Source organism: Saccopteryx bilineata, chromosome 10 (assembly GCF_036850765.1).
Source record: "Saccopteryx bilineata isolate mSacBil1 chromosome 10, mSacBil1_pri_phased_curated, whole genome shotgun sequence".
Lineage (NCBI taxonomy): Eukaryota > Metazoa > Chordata > Mammalia > Chiroptera > Emballonuridae > Saccopteryx > Saccopteryx bilineata.
The window spans coordinates 24,426,401-24,453,035 of record NC_089499.1 but is presented as its reverse complement, the minus strand read 5'-3'; the positions used below and the strand labels follow the sequence as shown (position 1 = coordinate 24,453,035).

General features: G+C 47.3%; 1 protein-coding gene across 3 annotated transcripts in view; it reads left to right on the top strand.

The window, feature by feature from the left end:
* The window catches only part of RARB (retinoic acid receptor beta), a 187,452-nt gene that overhangs the window by 125,847 nt on the left and 34,970 nt on the right, over positions 1–26,635 (top strand). The gene's annotated exons all lie outside the window — the stretch shown is intronic.

Here is a 26,635-nt window from a genome sequence, read left to right as displayed (position 1 = left end):
CTCTGGTTGCAACAGAGCAACACCCCAGATGGGCAGAGCATCGCCCCATGGTGGGCATGCCAGGTGGATCCTGGTCGGGCACATGCGGGAGTCTGTCTGACTGCCTCCCCGTTTCCAGCTTCAGAAAAATACAAAAAAAAAAAAAAAAAAAAGAAAAAAGAAAGAAACACATCTCAGTTCATTTGGGTCTTGATTTGTCTAAGAATGGCTTGAGAGAGGTCAACGTTGGCCAAATTGCAGAATTGGATGCGATAAGACTTTGCATCTGTGTGCGCGGACACCTCTGACAAAGTCATCATCCCTTTGTCACCTCTGTGCAAACATACAACAGGCATTTCCCTACATGTGTCTGCAAATAAGCCACGTGGTAATAAGCTGCCCCTGCCATGTCTGCAGTGCTTCCAAAGGCCTCTACCAAGCCCACGGCATCTATTTCCCTGCCTAATTCCTATACCTCTGTGAGCTATATATTATTGTCCCTTTTGGCAGCTGAGTCTCAGAAGCTAAGTATAGTGCTGTGATAGGTCTGATTTCTAAGCTGTGGTCTTACTCGTTAACTCAAGATGGTAACATTTATATACACCAGTGGACCTCAACTACAGCTGATTTTTGTTTTGTTTTGTTTTGTATTTTTCTGAAGCTGGAAACAGGGAGAGATAGTCAGACAGACTCCTGCATGCGCCCTACCGGGATCCACCCGGCATGCCCACCAGGGGGCGATGCTCTGCCCTCCGGGGCGTCTGTCGCGACCAGAGCCACACTAGTGCCTGGGGCAGAGGCCAAGGAGCCATCCCCAGCGCCCAGGCCATCTTTGCTCCAATGGAGCCTTGGCTGCGGGAGGGGAAGAGAGAGACAGAGAGGAAGGAGAGGGGGAGGGGTGGAGAAGCAGATGGGCGCTTCTCCTGTGTGCCCTGGCCGGAAATTGAACCCGGGACTTCTGCACGCCAGGCTGACGCTCTACCACTGAGCCAACCGGCCAGGGCCAACTACAGCTGATTTTGTCCCCCAGATGCACTGCCAAGGTCTGGAGACATTTTTGAGTATTATGGGGGGGAGGGTAACTTCTGGTGAGTGGAGACCAGAAATGCTGCCATACAACCTATTGTGCACAGGATGCAGACACAGGCCCCATGACAAAGAATTAAAGGGCCCAACATGTCAGTCCTGCCAAGGTTGAGAAACCCTGGTATATGCACATGGACGCACAGTTTGTGACCTCAGAAAGTGCCCATAGTGTCTGGGCACATGAATTAGCTCTTAGAAGATGAAGCTCATCGGGAGCACGAATCAGCTGTTTATATTCTCTTAACTAGGAATTGCCATGAAGAAATCTTGCTCCTCCTCCTCCCAGCTTCTCATCTCTCCACACACATCTTTCCAGAAGGACAAAGGTCAGCGGGTCTGCTCAGGCAGTGAAACTGATTAAAACCCTCTGCTCAGGATGGGCCCTCCGTGAGCGTCTCAATATCCCTGTGTGGAGGCAGCCCCGCAGATCCACTCCCTCTGGGCGGCGGCTGTCTGCAAAGCAAGGCTGAGGTTGGCCAAAGGGGTCACAGTTGTCCTGTAATCAGATTACGTTGCTATAGCCAACCATTGGCCATCTGTGGCCCAATGGGGAGCCATTCAGCCAGAGCACTGACCTAAGTGAGATGGACGACAGCAATGTTCCTGGGAATGGTGGATTGACTAGAAAAATTGTGTAAATAGCCCTGCTAACGGGGATTGGCAGATGGGCCATTCTGAGAGGAGTAGAACCTGTCTTCTCCCCACCAAGATAAGTGAGATTAGAAATGCAAAAATAACCACCATCTAGAGAATGTATCCTATGATCAGCAAAAAAAACAAAACAAGAATCAAGCCTGTGACAGACAGACTCACACTTGACAAAGAAACTGCCTGTGATTGGGCCGTGTATATCAAAAGCCTTGGAACTACTTTAACAATATAATAATGTATGTGAGGGTAATATACAAAGATGTTCATTGCGGTATTATATATATGAGCAAAAGTATGGGTGATAACATGAAGCACTAGCAAGAATACCATGGCTAATAAATTAATTCACACCCATAGGAAGGAATGTTGTTCTGCCATTAAAAGCAATTTTTTTCAAACATGGAGGAAAAACCCAGAAAGTTAAGTTTATATGAAAAACAAGATCAGAGGCCCCGGCCACGTAGCTCAGTTTGTTAGAGCGTCATCCCAATACACCAAGGTTGCAGGTTCGATCCCCAGTGACGGGACATACAAGAGACAGTGCATATAAATCAGTGTTTCTCTCTCTTTCTCTCTCTCTCAATAAAAAAAAAACACCCCAGAAAATTTGGCTATTCTATGATCTGTAATGGAAAAATATAGAAACACATAAAAAGGAACAGAAAAAAAACATTAACAGGGCTTACCTCTGGGACATGAGTTAATTATGATTTCTAGTCTCTCCTTTGAAAATGTTATTTTCCAAATTGTCTGCTGTGAGCCAATGCTGCTATTTTTAAAAGGGAAGACAGAAGCGGTTAGTTTTCTGACCTCTTGGGCATGATCATCTATCTCCAAGATGCTGCTCTGGTAAATTCACATTTCAGCCACTATCTCCAAGGCGTTGTGCCCTTCCCTGACCATTACCAACTGCCTTTCTTTCTGGCCTAATCCAAAAAGAAATCGAGATGTTGATCCAAGCAGAAGCCTATGGCAGAGTCTATGGTCGTCACCGTTGCATTAAGTTCAGTTGAGCTGTTGGTCGCCAGAGCTAGGATGTCAGAGCTTTGGGAACTTTTTTCTATTCTCTTTACATCTTCCAGCTGGCATAGGTTTGCCCCCTCCTCTTAAAGTGAGGTGGGTAGTGATGGGTTTTCCTAAACCACACAGGGAAGCTTGCTTCTGTCTGCTTCGTAACCTTGTCTCCTGGTAAAGGTGGCCGGAGTGGCTCAGGAGTCTGCCTGGGGCAGGTCTCTGCACGTGATGTGATGTGTTTTGCCTTCTCTCCCAAAGCAGAAGTCACTCAAGAACCAGGGTAAAGATGGTCTGATGTGGTGGGACTTAGAGTGGACCGTTCCCCCATGTATACACTTGGCGTAGTTCTGAGGAGACGGGCAGCTGTGGGAGGAGGGCTTTCAAGATCAGACTGTCTCTCTGCCACCTGCCCGCTGGCCACAGCTCCTGCATGGGTTGTTACAAGGCCGCAGGTGCAGAGCATTGCCTCTCATCCCCGCCCAGCACTCAGCCTCCCCTTCCAGAGCCCTGATGAGAGCAAGGCTCACAATACACAGGGCGCCGTTCTGGGTGCTGGCGATAGAAAGTGAAGAAGTCCTAAAATTCCTGCCCTCTTCTAGTCTAATGGAGGAGAAGGATAATAAAAAAGACAAGTGAGACAAAAGCAGAAAAGGGAAGCCGGTTGGCTCAGCGGTAGAGTGTTGGCCTGGCGTGCGGGAGTCCCGGGTTCGATTCCTGGCCAGGGCACACAGGAGAAGCACCCATCTGCTTCTCCACCCCTCCCCCTCTCCTTTCTCTCTCTCTCTTCCCCTCTTGCAGCCCAGGCTCCATTTGGAGCAAGGATGGTCCGGGCGCTGAGGATGGCTCTGTGGCCTCTGCCTCAGGCGCTAGAATGGCTCTGGATGCAACAGAGCGACGCCCCAGAGGGGCAGAGCATCGCCCCCTGGTGGGCATGCCAGGTGGATCCCGGTCGGGTGCATGCGGGAGTCTGTCTGACTGCCTCCCCGTTTCCAGCTTCGAAAAAATGAAAAGAAAAATAAAAGAAAAAGAAAAAGAAGCAGGAAGGGGAATAGGATTATTGGAGGTAGGGGTTGCAGTTTCTGATGATCGGTCAAGGAAGGGCTCATGAGAAGTTGACATTGAATACAGACATAGAAGTGGGGAGGGAAAGAGCCATGGGGGTATCTGGGAGAAGAGTGCTCCCAGCAGAGGGAACAGCAAGTGCAAAGGCCCTGAGGTGGGAGCTTTCCCGGTACGACTGAAGACCACCAAGGGAGCCAGTGTGTCAAGAGGGGAATAAACAAATGGACATAAGACAGGAGATGGAATCAGAGAAGCCACAGGGGGCTTGGTACAGACATCAGCGCTTACTCTAAGTTTAATGGGTAGAAGGGAGTTGGGGCAGAAGGGTGACATACTTGGGTTTAAAATAGAATCAAGCTGGCAGTTATGTTGAGACTAGACATTTGGGAAGGTAAGGGCAGAAGCAGAGAGAGCTGTTGGGGGCTGTGGAAGTTAACCAGATGAGAGATGGTTGCACTGGCCAGGTGGGATTGGGGAGGTGGCCATGGCGACAGTGGTGGTGGCCGTTTCCAATAATCACAGGCGTCTCTTTTTATCACAAATTCAGACCTAGTAGAAAAGTGGCCGTATGAACCAGAAGATCAAAATTTCAGCAACTAATTTAAAAGTCACTTTGCATTCTGAGACCCTATGACTACTACAGAAAAGCTTTCTTTTGAAAACAAAAACAATACAAAAAAACCCCCTACATTTTAAAAAAGAATTGAAGCAACATAGGCTCACTGAAGACAGTTTGAAAAGTACTGCAATTTGAAGAAAATGTAAAACACAATGTCATGTCCCAGATATAAGACCTATTAACATTTTTATTTATTTTATTCTGCTCTTTTCTACACGTATCTGTATGTGTGTTCAATCATTTCTGACCGTTTCTTAGTTACATTTGACATTGTGGATGTTTTCCCATGTCATTAAATAGTTTTTGGAAGGTTATTTCTAATGGCAGCATAATGCTCCTTTCTACAGGTGGGAATTAATTTATGTAGCCATGTGCCTATTGGAAGATGCGGCTTTCATGTACCGCCCCAGTAGGCTTACTCAACTTCACCCCCAAATCCTAGAAGCTTCCCCAGCCTGTCAGAGGCAGTGTTGCTACCGGAAAGGCCACTCCGAAAGCAGCAGAGCCTGCTTCTGGGAGCTTCCACATCATGGAGTGCAGGTCCATGTGCCCCTTCCTGCAGGGAGGCAGATGTAGGGAAGGGCTGGAGGGGCTTGAACCCAGAACACTAAGTGCCTCCCCTTAGATACATCAAGACAAGTCCCTCCCACCCTAGGGAAGTGAGAAAGTTAGGTGGGAAAGAAGGTTAAGATTGTTACTCTAGCCTGATCACGCGGTAGTGCAGTGGATAGAGCGTCGACCTGGGATGCTGAGGACCCAGCTTTGAAACCCCAAGGTCACCAGCTTAAGCACAGACTCATCTGGTTTGAGCGTGGGCCTACCAGTTTGAGTGCAGGGTCGCCGATTTGAGTGTGGGATCATAGACATGACTGCATGATCACTTACTTGGGCCCAAAGGTCGCTGACTTGAAGCCCAAGGTCATTGGCTTGAGCCCAAGGTCACTGGCTTGAGCAAGGCATCACTCATTCTTCTGTAGCTCCCCAGTCAGGGCACATATGCTAAAACAATCAATGAACAACTAAGGTGCCAAATGAAGAATTGATGCTTTTCATCTCTCTCTCTCCTTTCTTATCTGTCCTTGTTTGTTTCTCTCTCACTAAAAAAAAATATATATATATATATATATTAAAAAATGAGTGTCATTCAACTAAAGCACCTGCACATAAGAACCTAAAGCCAAGGACACATCCTCCTACCATTGAGAATATAATGAGTAACGAAGGTCAAGTTCTTGATCATGAGAAATGGTCACCAAATCTTTCCCCTTCCCCTACTATTGCCAGGAAGATACCAAAGTTCCGTAAAGGAGCTATTCAGCTCTGCCAATCTAAGGGACCAAGCTGAATTAGTGGCGGTCATTCCTATTTGTGCCGAGTGAGCTCTCTATGTGTAGGATGAGTTCAGTCAGTTTTCCTTGGGTGTAATTTCATTAGCCATCCTTCTGACCTTGTCTGCATTTGAATATACTCATGAGAGAAAAAAGACCCGAGTTGGCCGATCTCTTGATCTCAATTGAAGTCCAGTAATTGTTTATGGATGGATGGATGGATGGATGGACGGATGGACTGGAAAAAAGGAGGAGAGGAAGAGAAGGAGGGAAGAAAGAAGGTTAGGAGATGAATGTATAGCAGGAAGAGTACATTAGCAGTCATTGTACTATATTTTTCTTTCTCTTTAAAGATATGAAGGAAATAATGTTTTTTAAGGAAGCCAATGTTTATTCCTCCTTTTTCTCATGTGAAATAAAAACTCAACATGAACATACCTCATTTCTGTCACAAGAAAGTCAGGAGCCACATTATAATCTAAGTAGCGTATTTTATCTGTTTTGAGCTGGCGGCAGGGTTGGGGTGGGGGGAGATGAGTGATTTTCTAGCTTGAGTGATGTAAATCTGTATAACCCCCCCCATACAATATATTATTATTGCCGTGATTCATTTGGCTTTCTTTTTTTTTTTTTTTTTTGAAGTGGACTATGGTTTGTGTGCAGTGGATGAAGTAATTGGATTGAGTGCTTCTCCCCAGTGGCGGCATCAATCACCGTTGCAGAAGATGGTGACATTTGAGAAAGAAACTCTGAGGAAAATGTCATGCTTAAAAAATTAGATTTAAAGCCACTGGCTCCGGATTGATTTTTATTACACTCAAATGGATACCCTGATTGATTATCAGTCTTACAGATGTTTAGCACATTTCTCACTTCTCTAATAATCAGAATAATCTAATTTTCAATGTCATTTAATGTACTCGATTCAAGGTTATAATAGATCATATTTCTAATAAAACACAGCAATTATATGATAAATAATACAGGAGGACCGACATTCGGAGTCCCTGGATTTTAAGGCCCTGCCATGGGAAAAAGCCTTTGAGGAGCCCGTTCCTTGAAATGTGAGGTCCATGGTGAGCCTTTGACAGCGTTCCATGGGGTGCTTTTCCCCGCTGGTGATCGGAATGGAGCTTTGCCAGCCTAGGCCAAAAAAAAAAAAAAAATTCTTGGGCAGAAACAGCAAGATTTAAACTCTTTAATATATGTTATTGGTGCACCTGGAGAAAAGTGACAGGTTGCTGGGTTATTTATTGAGTTTCTCTAGTAATTGCTGCTTTCTTCCCATTTTTGGTATGCATCCCCTGGAGAAATACCATATTTTAGTTCTAAATATTTTTCTGATACCCACTGTAGCAGCAGCAGCAGACATGGACATTTCAGGGTAAGCCACGGGATATCTAATTTTGAGGAGGTTTGACTATATTTAGAACCTGACACTTACCTGATTATGCTTACTTTGGTGTTTTTTTGTTTTTTGTTTTTTTTTTAAGAGGGCTGACTCACCTTGGGAAGTAACTTGTGCTTTTTATATTTGTGGCTTCTAACCAGTTGCAGTCATGTCGAAATCGAGGTTGGTGATTATGAATCCTTCTCGTTTGGCTTGCTTGCCGCTGAGTTGGGTGAGCTGGCCAGTATGAAATGATATCACAACCTGGTCACCCAATGAGCAGTTATACTTGAGTGGCCCCACTGATACTGGGCACTTTGGTGGGGGTATCAAGGGGCAGCAGACAGGATCCAGGAGGCTGAAAGCTTTCAAGCCCCAGGATGCTGGGAGACTAAAAAGGCCTCTCCTAATATGGGGTCCTAGATACGAACCTAACAGAATGAGAAGTTCGGAAGATCTGAAGTTTCGAGAAGGTCTCAACAACAGTAAATGATGCCAATACAAAACCAAGATGCCGTTTAACAGAGGTGAATGCTGAGTCTTGATTCAGTGAGCCCAGTCAGCCGTGGAAGGACAGGCTGGGGAGGACCCAGCGCTAACGAGCTGATAGCCACAGGCTTGCTCGGAACCAAGTTGGGGTAGTCACATGTCTTCCCTCTTCAGATTCTCAGTGACTCAGATCCTGAAAGACCACCATAACTTTCTGTATTGGGGGCTGGCTAGAGCACACTTTGGAGCGTTACTGTTTTTTGTTCTGAGCACCTCGTTTTTAAAAGGGAAGTTATCAAAAACCGAACATGAGCCAGAGCGGGTTGTCCGGGATGGCATGAAATGAGCAAGCTGTCAGCTGAGAGATAGACTTTGAACACGTTGGAAATATATAAGGTGGAGAAAATCAGATGTCGGGAGAAGATGATTGCTCTACCACTTCTTGAGGGGCTGTGAGCAAAAGAGAGATGTTGGCTGTCATTTATTGAGTGCTGGGTCTTTTTAACACCTGTCTTAGATTATTAGCATTCTGTGGCAGGGTGATGGCAACTAACACTGAGAGAGGCCAGGTCAGTTGCCCAAATTGATTCAGCTCCTGAGTCATAGAGTCAAGACTTTACCCCGTCCTCTCTCATCCAGCTCTTGTGGTCTGTGCCGTGCCCAAGACACTCCACAGACTGATTCCCAGCGGTCACTACGGTCTCTCCAAACTGTAAAATGCAGTTCGTCTCCGTTCAGGATACATGTTCAAAGTTATTTCTTTTTTTTTTTTTTTTTTTCTTTTTCTGAAGCTGGAAACAGGGAGAAACAGTCAGACAGACTCCCGCATGCGCCCGACCGGGATCCACCTGGCACGCCCACCAGGGGCGACGCTCTGCCCACCAGGGGGCGATGCTCTGCCCATCCTGGGCGTCGCCATGTTGCGACCAGAGCCACTCTAGCGCCTGGGGCAGAGGCCACAGAGCCATCCCCAGCGCCCGGGCCATCTTTGCTCCAATGGAGCCTTGGCTGCAGGAGGGGAAGAGAGAGACAGAGAGGAAAGTGCGGCGGAGGGGTGGAGAAGCAAATGGGCGCTTCTCCTGTGTGCCCTGGCCGGGAATCGAACCCGGGTCCTCCGCACGCTAGGCCGACGCTCTACCGCTGAGCCAACCGGCCAGGGCCAAAGTTATTTCTTGATAGTCGAAATGTTCCAAGCATAAGGAGGGCATTCTCTCTGATAGTACCCCAGTCAGATGTAGTATGGGAATAGTTGCCACTTAAATAAATGTAGGTTGAGAGAGAGAGCGACCCCTTTGCACTTAAGCTACTCGGCAGTGAAGGCTGCCTATGCTGTTGAAAATGGCATTTCGTGAGACTGGCTTTACCATCGTGCAATTTCCTGGAGGCTTAAGGAAAGGGTGTGTGTGTGTTTTCAGGGGTTAAGGAGATGGCTTATACTCTTTTTTTTTTTTTTTTTTGTATTTTTCTGAAGCTGGAAACGGGGAGAGACAGTCAGACAGACTCCCGCATGCGCCTGACCGGGATCCACCCGGCACGCCCACCAGGGGCGATGCTCTGCCCACCAGGGGCGATGCTCTGCCCACCAGGGGGTGATGCTCTGCCCCTCCGGGGTGTTGCTCTGCCGCGACCAGAGCCACTCCAGCGCCTGGGGCAGAGGCCAAGGAGCCATCCCCAGCGCCCGGGCCATCTTTGCTCCAATGGAGCCTTGGCTGCGGGAGGGGAAGAGAGAGACAGAGAGGAAGGAAGGGGGGGGGTGGAGAAGCAAATGGGCGCTTCTCCTATGTGCCCTGGCCGGGAATCGAACCCGGGTCCCCCGCATGCCAGGCCGACGCTCTACCGCTGAGCCAACCGGCCAGGGCCGGCTTATACTCTTTTTAATGAGAAAAATTATCATTGAGGACTTCAGGGACAGGGTTTCAGCAGGGTAGGGCTTAGGGTGGGAAGGAGAGGACTTTAATCCCTTCATAGTAAAGACCTAATGGTATCTGAGAAGTTCACAGGTGTGTGTGTGTGTGTGTGTGTGTGTCCAGCAAAAGAGAATGAGTAAGGACATCCGTGGAACCAGACATCCTGTTTTAGCTCAAACAGCACCACTTTTACTTTTATTGTGTTGTATTTTGCTACCTTTTCAAATAAGCTGGTGTTTGCAGAGAGCATCATTCAAAGAAAGCATGAGCCTGAGCAGTCGTTGATAGACTCCGTGTAACCTGGTGGGGTACGTGGGACGAGGAAGAGAGGATAGGTCTGTCTCTCTCACTGGGACGTGAACCCCTGGATGGGCTGCGGTTCCAGTCACTGAGATGACTGCACCAAGTAGAAGGAGTCGTGTAAGGACAGCTGGAGTGCCCCTTTCAGGAGAGGACCAAGGTGAGGGGCTGCTGATGGTGTCCCAGTGGGCAGTCAGGTGTGCTTAGGAGAAAGTTCTGGGCTGGAGGTGAGGGTTGCCGCCTTCTGGATAGATGTGCTTGATAGTGAGGTACCCAATAAATATCTCAGAGGCCCTGGCCGATTGGCTCAGCGGTAGAGCGTCGGCCTGGCGTGCGGGGGACCCGGGTTCGATTCCCAGCCAGGGCACATAGGAGAAGCGCCCATTTGCTTCTCCAACCCCCCCTCCTTCCTCTCTGTCTCTCTTTTCCCCTCCCACAGCCAAGGCTCCATTGGAGCAAAGATGGCCCCGGTGCTGGGGATGGCTCCTTGGCCTCTGCCCCAGGCGCTAGAGTGGCTCTGGTCGCGGGGCAGAGCATCGCCCCCTGGTGGGCAGAGCTTCACCCCTGGGCGTGCCGGGTGGATCCCGGTTGGGCACATGCGGGAGTCTGTCTGACTGTCTCTCCCCGTTTCCAGCTTCAGAAAAATACAAAAAAAAAATACAAAAAAAAAAAAATCTCAGAATAAGTATTTAGTGAATGAATAAATTAACAAACTGCTGCTCTAGCACATATCTTTAACTGATGATTCAGGCTCTTTGGCCCAAATCTAAGAGACTCTCTCTGCCTCTAGATAGCCACAGGACGTCTTCACCTCCCTCATCTCTCTTCTCAGACGTCTCCACAAGGCCTTTTCTGTCCATGCTTCACAACACAACCTCTCCTATCCATCTCTCTCTCCCTTGCATGGTTTTTCTTCCTAACATTTAACCATTATCTGACATTATATTGTCTATGTATTTGCTTATTGCCTACCTTCCCAAGAAGAAAATAAACTCCCAGAAGCCAGAAGCATTCCTTTATTCACTGTACTTCTACCCCGGTGCCTGGAACAGTGCCTGGAACCTAATGGTCGTTCAGTCAATATCTATAAATGAAAGATCACGTTTAGAATTGAAGACCTGCAGCTCAGGACTTCATTGTGTGTCTGTGTCCTCTTGTGGTTTCTTGCATGTGAGCTGTCTTCCCACTAGATCTCAAACGCTGTCTGACCTTACACTCATAAGGTGGGGTTGGTAATAGAATGGAGGCCACGGCTAGGCTGGAGGCACTGCTTTGCTCTCCTTTGGAGTCCGGAGGCTGTCCCCGAAAAGGCATTTGCAGAAGTCTTTTTAATTAAAAGGAGAGAAACGCACCTTCTGGGTGTGGGTGTTCGTGTTAGGGGAAGGGAAAAGAAGGGCCGAGGGAAGTGAATTGTGCAGGTTCGGCAGGAACGTTGTGTGTTACTTCTTGAACTTCTTGTGTTTTTTTTTGACTCCTTAGCTGGAGCGTTCCTGGGAATAGAAACTCCCTTCTCCGTTCATGTCAAACATCCAAGTATGCAGCTGTGAGCTATGCAGAGAATGGCAAAGATGGCTTTATTTCTCTCCCAGATGACTCTCTGGAGAAATAAATACCTGGGAATTAAAGTTCTGTAGGCCAGAAGGAGTATTTTTTGTGAACTAAATAGGATTTTAGCAATCCCTCACCAACGCGGTCAATTTGGGATGATCTATTTATATTGAGAAACTGATAAGTTCACTCGGGGGAAAGCTAAGTTGGCTACAATTCTGGCCAGCACTTCGCATGCTGAGACTGACTTGGAGGCTGCGGCTTATTTCTGCTGTTTCATTTTCAATATTTCCTTTTAGTCACTCGTGTGGCCTGAGAGTGACCCTTCAATGGCATCCAGGGCAGCCAAAGCCAAGTAGAAAAATCCCTTAATTACAGCCTTCATTACAGTCTTGTTATAAACACTAATCTTTTTACAGAATAAACCGTTGTAAGAATTATTTTATAAGCGGTATATTGTTTGGAGTTAGAACTGGGTTCGAATTCTGGCCTTTCAGTGACTGGCTATGTGACATTTAAGGTCCCTTATCCTCAGTTTTGTCATGGACAAATTAAGGAGTAATAATAGTGCCACCTTCTTCCACTTAGGGTTGCCTGAGAGTTAAATGAGATAATATTTGTTAAACACTTAGCACAGCACTGAGAAGAAGCCCCCCGCCCCTCAGGGGATTGGGTTTGGCCATGACAGTAATATGTCCTGTTGATGCCAAACCGTACTAATGGCTGAGAGAGAAGTAAGAGAAATCCGGGTCACACACTGAGCCCTGGTCTGTGACAGTGTGAGATTTTGAGCTTATGTTTACCTATAGTAGTTTTATGGCTTCAAGTCTTAAGTTCAAGTCTTGAATCCATTTCACGTTGATTCTTGTGTATGTATGAGATAGTGGTCCAGCATTTTTTTCATGTTTTGTTTTCAAACATTTTTTCCAGTTTTTGGGTTTTTTAAACATCATTTACTGAAGAGATTCCTTTCCCCCTTGTCTCTGCTTGGCTCTTTTGTTGTAAACTAATTGACCAGGTAGGTGTGGGTTGATTTCTGGGCTCTCTATTCTGTTTCATTGATCTAGGTAGCTGTTTTTATGCCAGTATCGTGATGATGCTTTGATGACCATAGTTTGTACTATAGTTTGAAATCAGCGAGTGTGATGTCTCCAGCTTTGTTCTTGTTTCTCAAGATTGCTTTGTCTTCAGTCTTTTGTGGTTCCATACAAATTTGAGGATTATTTCTTCTATTTGTGTGAAAATGTCATTGGAATTTTGATAGGAATTGCATTAAATCTATAATTTCTTTGGGGAGTATGGACATTTTAACGATGTTATTTCTCCTGATCCGTGAGCACAGAATGTTGAGTTTGAATACCTATAGTGGGTCAGTTTGTTCCGTCTTTGCATTTCAAAGCTAAGGGCAAAGAGAAGTCAATATTTTCTCATAGGCATTTCTGATGTCCAAGGTAGGCCAATAATGATAGGGAGTCATCCTATGAATTTGAATAAGGCATTTCTAACTTGGGGCTTTGTAGACTAAACTTGAAAGAAGTTGCCCTCCTGTGTGGTATTGTATATGCTTACGTGCACGTGCACATGTGTGCGCGCGCGCGCACACACACACACACACACACATACCATTTGCATGAAAGCAGAATTTTGGTTTGGTTTTATGCTGCATCCCAGTGCCTAAATCAGTGCCTGACACACAGATAATTAACAGCTCAGTAGAATGAATGAGTAAATGTCACGTTCCAAACTGCTGAGTCTAGAAACAAAACCCAGAGGGACTAGGGGTTTGGCCATCCCTTCCATGACTGCCATCCCATCAGACGTGGATTTCCCGAGATGCTGTCTCCAGCCAGTCACTTCCCCCGAGCCTGAGACCCAGATCAGCTCCTGCACAGCGCACGCACTGGCCACCACCACTTGGATAGCGCGTGGACGCCTGGACTTCTGTTCCATCCTGCTTCTCCTCCTATGGTCCCTCACCATTGTCCAGGCCGGAAAACAGCGAGTCACCCTTGACCTCCCCCCTGCCTGGTGCCCCGCCCCTCTGCCACAGTCCCTTGCCCACAGTCCCTCCCAAGCTCAGACATTCGTTTTTTCTTACTTGGGGCTTTCAGCACCCACCTCAGTGATCTCTTCACTTGCCCCCCGACCAAACCGTTTTTCACCATGAACAGAGTGACCCCTCTAAAAGGCAACTCTGATAATATCACTGCCACTGTCTCCCCAAATGAACCTAAAATCCCAGTCTCCCTGGCAAGGTTCACAAGATCCTTGTGCACCCTCCTATCTGTGAACCTTTGGTTAGTCAAAGCCTCCTCTTGCGTAGACAGTTCCTAAGTGTGTGCGTCTCCCAAAGTCTCACTGCTCTGTGTTGATCTTCCAGGGAGCCTTTACAAGTGAACAATGTCAGATTCCCTGGGAAATTCATACAGCCCTTTTTGTGTTTGCAAACATGAGTGGTTTCACTGACTTCTTTTACAGGTCTGATTACAGAAAAACAAGTTGTTTTCAAGGGCCTGGCCTCAAGTTGATTTCCTAGGTTGACTTTTGAAGGACTTTCTCTGGCCTCCTCTTAACCCTCCCCACCCCCAGGCTTGGCTTCCATTCTCGTTGCTATTAATGTTCTTGTGAAAGACACCACTTTCTCCATGGCCAAAACCCATGAACTTTGCTCCCTCTTCATTCTTTCTGACTTCCGGCTACATGGGACTGTCGTCCAGGCTGCTGCTGCTGCTGCTGCTGCAAATTCTTTTTTCAGTGATTTTCAACCTTTTTTGAGCCGCGGCACATTTTTTACATTTACAAAATCCTGGGGCACACCACCTACCAAAATGACACTCTAACACAGTACATATTATACATGTAGTTAATAATATAGTTTCTAAATGTGTTTATACTCACTTAGTGTGAAACCTGGGCCTGTTTCGATGAACACAAAAGGGATATCCTGGCAGGAATGGTAGAAAGACACACACAAAGCTCTTCCTCAACAGTTCTCAGTCTCTCTCTGTTTTTAGTTTTTATTGCAGTCAAGCTTGAGAAGCTCAGCTCACATAGGTATGTGGTTGAAAACAGGAGCAATGTCAAAATAGCTTTGTTGGCCAGAATGGGTAACTTCTTGGTGACAGATAACCAAAAACTGTCCAAAGGAAGATCAGCAAACTTTAGCTTTAAAGTTAGATACTATTGTGATGCATTGTGATGCATTGTATATCACCCTCTGCAGGGGCCTCTTTTAAAAAGAAAAAGGTCAAATATCTATATACATCATCAGAATAGACATAACCAGCTGAGGCTGAGGCTTCATCTAGTGGTGGTAACATTACCTCCAGTCCAGGATTAGAAATCGGGACCATGGGGAGGAGTAGCAGTTTCAACTACGCCACGGCCACACAATGACAAGTGCATGGTAGCCTGAGCGTGACCTTCCTGGGTGTGGATGAGAGGCGGCCTACTATTGGTTCATTGCTAGTGGTCGGGATGAATCCTAGAAGGTGATTGGTCAGTGAGCGTTCCCTGTGCCTCCACTCTTCCTGTCACTGATAGCTGGAGGGATTGTGAGGGGAATGTTTATGTTCGGATGGAGGCGGCTGGCAGTGGGCCGGATAAATAGCCTCCGTGGGCCGTATCTGGCACCCTGGCCGTAGTTTGGGGACCCATGTTTAATTTCCCACGGCACACCTGACCATATCTCACGGCACACTGGTTGAAAAACACTGCTTTTTTCATTGGTTTCTATGTTTTATTATCCCAGCTTTCCTATCCACCATTCATCTACTCCCATCACTGTATTCTCTTCCCTTTTCCACTAACTACTGGCAACTCCCAAGGATTCGTTTTGGATCTCCTTTGTTTTTCTTTCCTCTCTCACCTTTCATCATTCACTTCCTCCCATGGCTTCAATAGTCATCTCTAAGGTTTGACTCTTAAATAATCTCACCTCAGACCTGTTCCCTCACCAAATCCACAGTGCCATCTCCCTCACAGCCTCTGGCATGGCTGCCTAAATTTCTGACTCACTGCCCATCAAGCCAAGCTCACGTTTTCAGCCCGAACTGGATTCCCCATTTCCCACCAGCTTTCTCAGTTTCCTTCTCTGTTGTGATAGCATCGGTCCCGGTACCAGTGTTAAAATCTTCTTGTCACCTCCGTGTCTTCTTTTTTACTCCCCATCTTCATTATCAAGTCCGGCGGATTTTTCACCGCAATGCCTCCATAATGTTTCTTCTTCTTTCTCTCCTCATTATACCCATCTAATCTTTCTTCCCCACTAATCCCTCGTTTTCACTTCCTTTTTCACACCAGCCACCTTGCTGTCCTACAAACATGATACAGTCATTCCTGAAAGCATTTGTTCATATGCCCCACCTCCAGAATGTTCTTTCTACCTCTTTCTGCCTCCCCCATGAGAGGTCCTTTAAAGGCCATTGCAAAGCTAAATTCCTTCATGTAGCTATGTTGTTTCCAACACTTAGGACTATGCACATATTGTTCTCTTCATCCAAGATGTTTCCCAGACCTCGATGCCCCATTCATTTAAGAGATAGTCATTGAGCATCACTTATAGAAAAGACACAGTACTACACACTGAGGATACCTGAATGAATGAGACCTAGCACAGTCCTATAGGCATTCAGCTCAAGGTTCCTCTCTCCTGTGATCTTTTTATGACTCCCACAGATTGAACTATCAGCTCCCTTGTCTGTGGGTCGCCTCCTTAGATTTTGGTATTTCTGTTGCTTATATTAGTAAATTAATATCTCCTTTCTGGTATCTCATTCACTGAATGACAGTTACTTGTTTAGGTGATTGTATCTTTTACCGGAATGTGAGTCTTTTGAATAATATCTCCTCATTCATGTTTCTTTAACATTTATCATAGTGTCAGGTACAATGTAAGTTCTCAGTAACTATTTGAACAGATGGAGAAATAAATAAATGGATGGATGGATAGATAGGAAGGTGGACAGAAAAATTGATGAGAGAATATACAGATGGACAAATGGATGGATAGGTGGATAGACAAATCAATGAAGGAAAAAATTGGATGGATGGATGGATGGATAAGTAGTTGGATGGAGGGACAGACAATGAATGGATGGACAAATGGATTGATGAAAGACTGGACAGATGGATGGATGAATGAATAGCTGGACAGATGGATGGGATATATAAACAAATAAATGAATGGATAGATGGATGACTAGATAAATGGATAGACAGACAACAGATGATGAAAGAAAACCCTGCAGGTAAGAGAGACTTTAGTGGTTATCCTCCCACCCATTGTAAGAGTTTCTTTTGAAATAATCTTAAGAGTTAAGGCCAGCCTTCAAAAACAGGAATAGTAAATTTAAGTCTATTCATAATTATTAGGAAAGTAGGTTGTGGTTAACCAACTAGCCAAATCCAATAGCGGGCTAGTATATATCACATACACGGATTGCCAATTCTCTAAAAATTAAAATTAATAGAATTCATTCAGGACCAGAGATATACTGAACGATATACTTACTTGGTGATTCTGAAACCCCTTCAGTATGGTAGTGTTTCACGGACCCCCATGAGAATTATAGAGGTGTATTTAGGCTGCCACAAACCATTTTAAAGGCCTTAACGTGAGACTTTTTCATTTCAACTAAGTTTATAATATTAACACCCACACAGTCACATGGAGACTATTTCGACATGGGATGATTTGGATTTCTAATATCAATTTGACAATATATGGGAGCTTATCTACATTAATGTACTAAATTGGCTATTTGGCCAACTTGCAGAATGTTTCTCTCTCAGTTACCGTATTGAAACATGGAGGGCTCAGGCAGCGATTCGTGTGTGTCAAACGGTGTCTAAAATGTTGGATCCCAAGAAGGTGAACATGGCCACATGTGTTTACTAAGCCAAGTTCACATTTCAGGTCTGGCCATAAGAGATGAACCCATCGAAAGTTTAAAAATTGCCCAGTTTAAATCTAAATCTGTAGTTATAAGACCCAGGCTGGAGCACTGATTTTGCCTTGCCTTAGATAAAAATTCTTTCTTCTCTTTCTCTCTCCTTCCTTTACCTCCTTTCTCCCTTCCTTTCATTCCTTTGTTTTCTTTCTTCTTTTTTTTTTCACAGAGAAAGAGAGTCAGAGAGATAGACAGACAGGAATGGAGAGAGATGAGAAGCATAAATCATCAGCTTTTTGTTGTGACACCTTAGTTGTTCATTGATTGCTTTTTCATATGTGCCCTGACCGTGGGGCTACAGCAGACCGAGTAACCCCCTGCTCGAGTCAGCGACCTTGGGTCCAAGCTGGTGAGCTTTTGCTCAAACCAGATGAGCCCGCACTCAAGCTGGCGACCTCGGGGTATCAAACCTGGGTCTTCCACATCCCAGTTCGACGCTCTATCCACTGTGCCACCACCTGGTCAGGCTCTTTCTTCCTTCTTTACATCATTTCTTCCCACTTTCCGTTGTCTTCTGCTGCCTTAGCATTTCACATTTTAAAGCATTTCATGTGTATTAAACCCTTACCATCTATATTATATATCTTAAGTGTTTTATTTTTCAAGGGAAAACCCATGCTTTATTTGACTCCATGTCTTTAATAGCATCAGGGCTCAATAAATGTTTGGTGAATAAACAATTTGGGGTAGGACTTCCACTGTCTTAGTGCATAATATACTATGTTGCAATTAGCTACCTAAATGTATATAAGAATCTTGTGTACGATGGGAAAAAATTTATGTTCCATTTCTCAGATAAGGGCCCTGAGGTTTAGGGACAGGAAGAGCCTATTCTGAGTTACCACAGTACTAAATTATGGACGCAAATGAAGACCTTTGGAATTTTACCCCAGTGACCTTTCTGCACGTCCACTGTACCTCTCATGTTATTCAAGACCTATGGGGAACAAGTCCATAATTTCTGTGTGTTGTAACAGATGTGGGCAGGATCTTAACCCTTGAGTTGAAGGAATGACTCATTGTTTGTTTGTTTTTTTCTTGCCTTAACCACTAAATAAAGGCAACTATTAATTTAAATAAGCCATGGGGTAAAAAAGTATGTGGGCATGTATACCACTGCTGAGTAAACCCACTCTTTAAACAGAGTGTATCAGCTAGCCCTTGCGATGTAACAAACCACCCCCAAAGCTGAGTGGCTTGAAACAATGAGCATTTTTTATTGTTCACAAAACCATGGATCAGCTGGGTTTACTGGGCTGGCTCATGAGTGTGTGCTCAGCTGCAGATTGGGGAGGCAACTCGACTAATCTTGCCTGAGCGCTGTCCCAGGTTTAGGGACAAGATGGCTCTAGGCTGATCTGGGATGGTCTTGGCTGGACTGACGGGGCTGTTTGTTCTCCACACGGTCACTCACTCTGCAGCCGGCTCGCTCAGACTTGTTCACACACAGCGGTAAGGTTGCGGAAAGAATGAGCAGAAGGCTTGGGAATGGTCCAGCATTACCCACTGCAGCCTAGCTGTTAAAGTGAGTCGGAGACCATCCAGGTCCAAGGGCTGTGGAAGCATCTCCACCTGTCGGCGGGAGGAGTGACATGTACAACGACCAGGAAGAGGGAGGGCCATCTTTGCAGTTGAGCCGCCCCGCAAGCACGGTCCCCATTTCCTGGCCCTCCCCGCCTGTCCCCCCCCCGCCCCAGTTCTGCGGGGTTTGCCAAGGGTTGTCCTCTCTGTGGGGAACCGCAGAGGCTGCTGCTCAGAAACTTCTCCAAGCTCAGAGAAGTACGTCATTTCTGTTAAAAGAACAGAAAATGTGAAGATGGAAAATATAAGAATGTCAAGGAGAACTGCAGTTCATTTTCTGAAGATTAATTGGGTTTAGAGAGGAAAGGAGGCGTGGAAAAATTTGGCCGTTAGAATTCATCATGAAACAGGTTATTGTTAAGTGTTTGGAAGCCTGTAACTGGCTGTGGAGAATGTATATTACACAGTGCAGGCTACCGGTTCATCTGGAACAGTCTGCTGCTGGGAAGTTGGTTTCTGTCTTCGCCCAATCAGATAATCTTTTTGAAAGGTTACCCATGCCTCCTTCATGAAAGAAATATAAACTGATAAGCCTGTGTCTCTGTTCAGTCATGTTAGCCTACAAACATGGGTCCTTATTTTAAGACTATTGACTACTGAATATGAGACTGCCTGTACTTTTTTTTTTTTACAAAGAAGTTAAAAAGACCCACAAAACCGCCTTTCAGATACATGAGTTTAGCTTCGGCAGAGAGAGCGTCAGCTTGCTGTAACAAAGAATTTCCTGCCCTTGAAAATGGCTTATGGACGTGGTTACTGAAGGCTCCTTTTCTAAACTGGAGGCTTTTAAAAACAAGGCACGTTGGTCGTGCAGAAGGTGTGCGAGGCTCCCGATCAAAGCAGCGTCTTCCATTCCCGTTTGTGGCATTCCGTTTCGTGCCGTCAGGAAAGACTTCACCGCAGCCTGCACCGTGTTGGTTTAGCTCTGCCACAAACACAAGACTGAGGACACAGCCACGCCCTGTGGACGGGATTTAGGGAAAGCCATCACCAGGAGTAGCCCGTTGCTGCCAAAAGGACTGTGTGGACCAATGCCCCCGATGCTGAGGACGGCATCTCCGGGCCGTGTGCAGTTTCTCAGCTGCTCGTTGTCAAGCTCCCGCGTTGATACATGTGCAGGGGTGTGGTCTTTCCCTTCGCCTCTCTGGAATTGAACTTAACGGTATTTCCTATAGCTCATACTAGACTCTCATCCAAAGAAAATGATTTGTCACTTATACCAGAGCCTCTGAACTCCGAATCCCTTGTCTTGCAAGGGTGGCCAGCACCCTGGGCCTGCCCCACCACAAACACGGCCCAGCAGCGCTGTACACACCAGCCCAGACCAAGGAGGTCAGGTATACGGCATTGTAGGACCAGGAGGACACTGGGCAATCGGGAGCAGGGAAAATCTCTCACCTAAAAGCATCCAGTGAGAAGAAAGTGTGCTGAAAACTGTTTTTGAAAGTCTTATTAGTATAATATACCACTTTAACTAGAAAGAAGTATTTGGCATTTGCACGTTCTGACGTGTCAGGCATTTTCCGTAAGTGCTTTGAATGGCTTTCAAAGCTGAGCTGGGCTGGGAGATCCTTGTTAAACTCTCAGAATGCCACATCGAGAGTATTTCCCCCAAAACGTGTTTGTTTAATAGGTGGTAAAAATTCTAACTATGCTCCCTGCTCCGTCGCTGCTCTGCGAATGCCAGGCTGGCCCGCACAGCTGGCACTGTGCAGGCCGTCACATCGCCCTTGGAAGTCCCAGCCCCTGCGCGGCCACGCTGGAACGGCCCTCCGAGGATGCTGTTTTAACCTCCATTTCACAAGCCCTGAATTCAAGGTCCAATCCCAGGACTCTATTCATTTAGCAGACACTTGTGGGACGCCGCCCTCGGCTTATTCCCAAAGGCATGGGTCTCATTAGTGGCAGAGAAAACTTAGCGGCAGCCTCATATGCTAACCTCCTTGCTCTGTGTATTTGTTCAAATTTCTACTAGTGTTCACATGGAAGTGACTGTATCAGGAGAGACACAGTCTCTCTCTACCTTCAGGTAGCTTCTGATCTTGGAGTATTAACTACCCCACCCCCCCCGCCAATGCTGCTCAACTTTGCAGCGGGAACTGCTGTGTTAAATGCCTGAGCACCAACCCCCAAATCCTGGAATTATGGGAAAAGTATGCCTCTATCCATCATTGGTCCACCTGGCTGCAAACTCATGGGTAGTTCATGGGTGTAATTAATTTAGAAAATGATTTTCAAACTCATTAAAATGCTTATGTTTGGTTTTTTTTCTCCTGAGCATATCTGTATGTTAGTGACAGGCCCTCTCCCATGCGTGGCAACGGGATAGCTCCACTCCCCCGTGAGTCCTGCAGGGACTCCCAAGGGCGTGAAGAGTCAAGATGAACCAATTCCAGGCTTTGATATTCAAACAAGAATAAATAGACTGTTATGCTTTCTCTGCTAAACCCAATATAGAAAATTTTATGGACAAAAGTGCTGTTGTGTTTTTCTTCCTTTTTTTATTTTGCTGTGAAGAAATTTACTAAAGCGTTGTTTCCGCCTCTTCTGGAATCCAGGTGAAATCCACACCTTTTGCATGTTTCCTGCGTTGCGTTTTTGTTGTGCGCATGCAAATCGATATTCCAGAATACATGCACAAGTGCACACATTAAAATGAACATGACTTCATTTATTTCCATGATTAGACATTCAAATAAAAGTGCTGGGGTGTCTGTTTTCATATTCATAGGTCGAGATCTGTACATCAGAGGTATTTGTATAAGTGACACTTTTATTACACTCATTTCATTTGCAATATGATAGTGGATCATAAATACGTTACTTTTATGCCACCAAATCTGATTTGTAGCACTTAGCCCTCACAAGGAGAATACTTGATGTTTTATGGAGCACCTTTCGTCCAAGAAGCACTTTGCCGACATCGGCCGGCTTCCCCCAGGTGTGTAAATCACACTCGCAAACCTTTGGAGGCCCCACCTGCTCTGTCAGCCTCCTGGCTCCTACTGTAGGGTGGAGTGCGGGGAGTGAGTCCCCTGCAGGTCCATGGGGGATGACGAGGGCTGTAATGTCTGGAAGAAAGAGGCTCAGGTAAGCTCTGTATGGCCGTGCGGAGGCCCTGACAGCTGACAGAGGCTCACATTTAGTTACCTGCTCATCTTGTCCTTCACAGAACTGTTTCTGAGTCCCTGTGGCGGGCCTGACACTGTATTAAACCTGGGGACACAGAGACTCGTAAAAGACAGCCCTTGCCTTCCGGATATCCACAGGCGAGGAGGGAAGGGCCATGTAGAACAGTAATTGCCCCTCCCACCTTGCATCTCCTCCGAGGGACATATTGTGCCTGAAAGCAGACCCCCCAAGCTTGTCACAGGGATACTGGTGCAATGTCAGCCAGTTGGAATTGCAGTGAAAGAAGGGACCAGCCACCCAACATCACAGGCAGCCTTAGGGGCTGAGCATCAGTTTCACACCCCAGACTCGCAGAGAAGAACATCGCTGGCTCCAGCCCACCATCCCAGCCGCCCATCACTTCACCCTTCCCTTTCCCGGCATCCGCTTCCTGAACCTGGACCATCCCTCCACCCTCTATACACACACACATGCACACGCGCACACACTTGTAATATACACGCAGAGCTCCTGTAGCCTCCTTCATATAACTTATCACGCTGCAGAATCGTGTACATGTCAGACAGCCTCAGTTTCCTCATCTGCAAGATGGGCATAATAATGATACTGCCCTGTCAGGTATGTGAGGATAGATTGACCTAATAGGAATACAGGGTTTCAACAAGTGCCCCAAAGCTGCTATGGTAGTTGTAATGAACATTTTCAGTATTATAATAATTAATACTCCAGTACGAGCTGCAGCACATGTAATAATAGTGGTACCAATATTATGCTTATTATTGTTTCCATCACTATTAGTATCTGATGAATGTCTGTCTCCCACCGTAAGTGACTCTGTGGCAGGAGCAACCATCTGTGTGGCTCGCCATTTTATCCCCACCAGACACGGCATATAGTAGAAGCTCAAAAAATACTTAAGTGAACAAATGGACAAAACAATGAAGGAACAAATGATTCCTCCTGCTCATTTAGTGTTGCTATCCCGATGGTTTCATCAAAAGCGGCATTGCCACTTACAGCCATGGACCCCAAAATCATGCCCACAAGTGTTCAGGCCCAACCACTTCCACATGGAAGGGCCTTACCACCTTCTTCCCTGGTAACTGGCCCCCATTAGCACTTACAGTCACCTCTCTCTTCCCCGCCTCCTAGCGTGCGTGTCTAGGAGGGTGTTGCCGTCCAAGGAGACAGGCTGGCCGCCCTGTGATGGTAAAGCGGTGGAGCTGTGCTTGCGCCCGGCCCCCTGCCCCCGCCACACACACACACACACACACACACATCACTGTGTCGTCGTCCCCCCCCCCGGCCCCCTGCCTCCGCCCCCCACACACACACACACACACACCCCACTGTGTCCCCCCCTTGCCCCGCACTAGTCCCCTACAGGATGAGCTCCTGGCTGGTCCCAGCAGCTGCTGACCGCGAGTCCCCGGCAGCTGGGCAGAGCCCCCGCCCCCAGGCCTGCGTGGTGCTCCACGCACTGCATCATCTCCTTGAAGCCGCCGCCGCTTGGCAGCGTCCCCACGCCTGGCGCAGATACCATGTCTGCATTCCACAGCAGTTTAAAGCCATTGAGCAGAGCAGCTGCCGAAGCCACGTGTTTAGAACATTTGTCCATTAACTCGGGAATCTCTCCGTAATTGGGGCGTTCGCACCAGAAGTGTTACTGCATTTTGCAGTTGCCGGGGAGTTTGCGAGAGTCCCGGGAGTCCTGTCGTCACGGAGACGGTTGGGGATGTGGGGAGGCACTTTGCTTTGGGAGAGCAGTAGCAGTCTGGACGGGAGCACGAGGCTGCACACTGGTCCCCGGGCCACCGCTCAGCTGCTAAGAGGTCTCCAAAGTTTGGGCCCCAAATCACAGAAGATGGAGCTTTGGCTTTGCAGTTGTTATTTTGTAAATGGTGAGTGCTGCTACGGCACAAGCCAGCCCAGGGCCCGAGGTGTCCGTTCCCTTCCCCTGGCTTCACCTTTCTCTTTCGGGCTTGGTGTACACGCACAGCGGTGGCCCCTCCGAGTGTCCTCCCTCCCAGGTAACCCTCCAGAGCTGTTTGCTCACCTGGGTCCCCCAGGGGATTGTCCAGGGGGCCGTGGTGGGTAGGAGACAGGGAAGGGGAGCCCTCAGGAACGCAGATGCAGGGCCACAGCCCCGCCTGGGGATCGGATTAGGGGTGATTTTGTGTGTGTGGTTCTGCTTTTCTGCGCATTCCAATGAAATCCTGACTTGATTTACTTACAAACAAGGTGATCTCGGGCCTCAGATTCCTAGAGTGTAGAAATGGAATTGTAATGTTCCCCTCACCTGGTTCACTGTGAAATTCAGTGAGCCATACTTCCTCAGCCGCTTAAGGCAATGGCTGGCCCTCGCTAAGCCGTCCGGTAACGGCATTACTGCTGCTGCTGTGGTTATTAGGCAGTCATAGGTGCCATACCGGCTTTTGCTCCCGGTCCAAGCATTTCCGGTGTCCAGGGACCTGTGGCCTGCCTCCGGGCTCTGGGTTTTGTTGTTGTTCTTGTTTTAAGGTATAATCCACATGGTGTAATATTCACCATTTTAAAGTATTCGGTGATTTATAGGACACTCACAAGGTTGCACAGTTCTCTTAAGTCCAGAACATTTTATCTCCCCAAAAGGAAACCCCATGCCCATTAGCAGTCACTTCCTACCCACCCCACCCACCCCACCCCACCCCACCCCACCCCCCTTTACCCCAGCCTTTGGCAATGGCTGATCAGCTTTCTGTTTATAAATCTCATTCTGAACCTCTCATGTAAATAGACTCAATCAACATGTGGCCTTTTGTGGCTGGCTTTTTCCCCAGAGCATAATGTTTTCAGGGTTCATCATGTTGTAGCATGTATCGGCATTTCATTCCTTATCTTGGCTGAGTAATATTCCATTGGATGAATCTACCACGTTATCTTTGTCCCTTCATCAGCGGGTGGGCATGTGGGTTTTCACTTGTTGGCTATTATTATGAACAATGTTGGTATGAACGTTTGTGTACAAGTTTTGCCTGGACATATATTTTCCGTTTTCTTGGGTATGTATCTAAAAGTGGAGCAGCTGGATCGTGTGGTAACTTCACGTTTAACTCCGTGAGGAACTGCCCAATTCTTTCCTTGGGGCTCTGTTTTGGAAGGGCTGACGTTACTCTGATGTGACTTGTGTTAGCTAAACAAGAGGGTCATGGGTGGGACCCAGGCAAAGAGGGGGTCTGAGAAGCCACACTAAGAGCCCCTGTGCTCGCACAGAAGCCTTCAGGACACAGCCTCCCCTCGCAGGCCCAGACTCCGCCCCCGTGGGGAGACCCAGGGGCACGTGTGACGCCATGCGCTGCCCATCCCCCCTCATTGTCTCCCCTTTGCTGACTACGTTCTCCGGCTTCTCCCTGCTGTAAACAACGCTACCCTCACCCTGTGTTCTGAACCTGCTGGGGATGGTCTGGGCTACATCCGCGGCCGCAGCGCCTCACACCGTCTTTACACTCGTTCTAGATCGGGAAGTGTTCTGAGCCAAGGTGCAGCGTCATTCTGGAGTCCAGGGGAAGACAGTCCTCTTGGGAGGTTTCGTTTTCTTCTTCTCAGACAGGCACTCCCTTAAAAATAAGTGAGTCCAAGTGAGGCGAGAACTTGTCAGCTGCGTAAACTTGGGTACACCAGCCTCTCTGAGGCTCAGTTTCATCATCTGTAAAATGGGTTTAAAATTGCCTACTTGATAATGGGGTTAAGTAAGATACTGCAGACAGCTCCTGTGCTCAGTTTACTCAAGAAATGTGAATTTTTCCCCCACTGTCCTGCCTCCTGCCTCCTGGTCAGGTATGAGTAGCTGAAACAGACACTGGGATTTTTTAGTCCCATTCATTCCTTCCTTTCTTTCTCTCTCCCTCCCTCCCTCCCTCCTTTCTTCCTTCCCTCCCTCCTATCCTCCCTCACCATTCTCCCCTCTCCATTCCCCCCTCATTCCTCCCCCTCCATTCCCATCTCTTTCCCATTTCCTCCTCTCCTGTACTTTCCTTTGATTCTGCCTTCAGCTCCAGCTGCAAGCAGGGCCCCAGACCCCCCGCTGTAGGAACTGCCAGTGCTCAGGGCCCCCAGGTGCTCAGGAGGCACCCAGGCCAAATTCCCTTAGGGCGGATCGGATTAGGCCCCGGGTCATTTTGCAGCCCAGACTCCTGAGTCATGGTGGTGGCATAGGCAGCCATGGGGTGTCGGGCCTGGCCACCCCTGGGTCCCTAGGGAATGTAGACTCCCAGAGGGGGGGCCCATGAGCTCGTTTTACGTGTTGGCCCCCCTGGGTTTCCGTTTCCTTCCCCAGGAGATCCAGGTCAGGGGCCAGAGCTTTGAATTACACTCAGATTTACAGTCACCTGAGAGGCCTGTGCTCTGATAAGAGGCATGGCTTCCACAGCCCCTGGGCCTGGGCCTGGCTCTGCCCAGCCCCGAGCTCGGTGGGGCCTGCTGAGCGCAAGACACACGCCAGCTGAGGGGCCAGGGGCCAGACAAGATATGGAGCTAAGGGGCTGTGAATGAATGAGTGAGTGAATGAATGGTTTTCCGAGCCAAGGGTTCAACATGCATAGGTTATTATTATTATTATT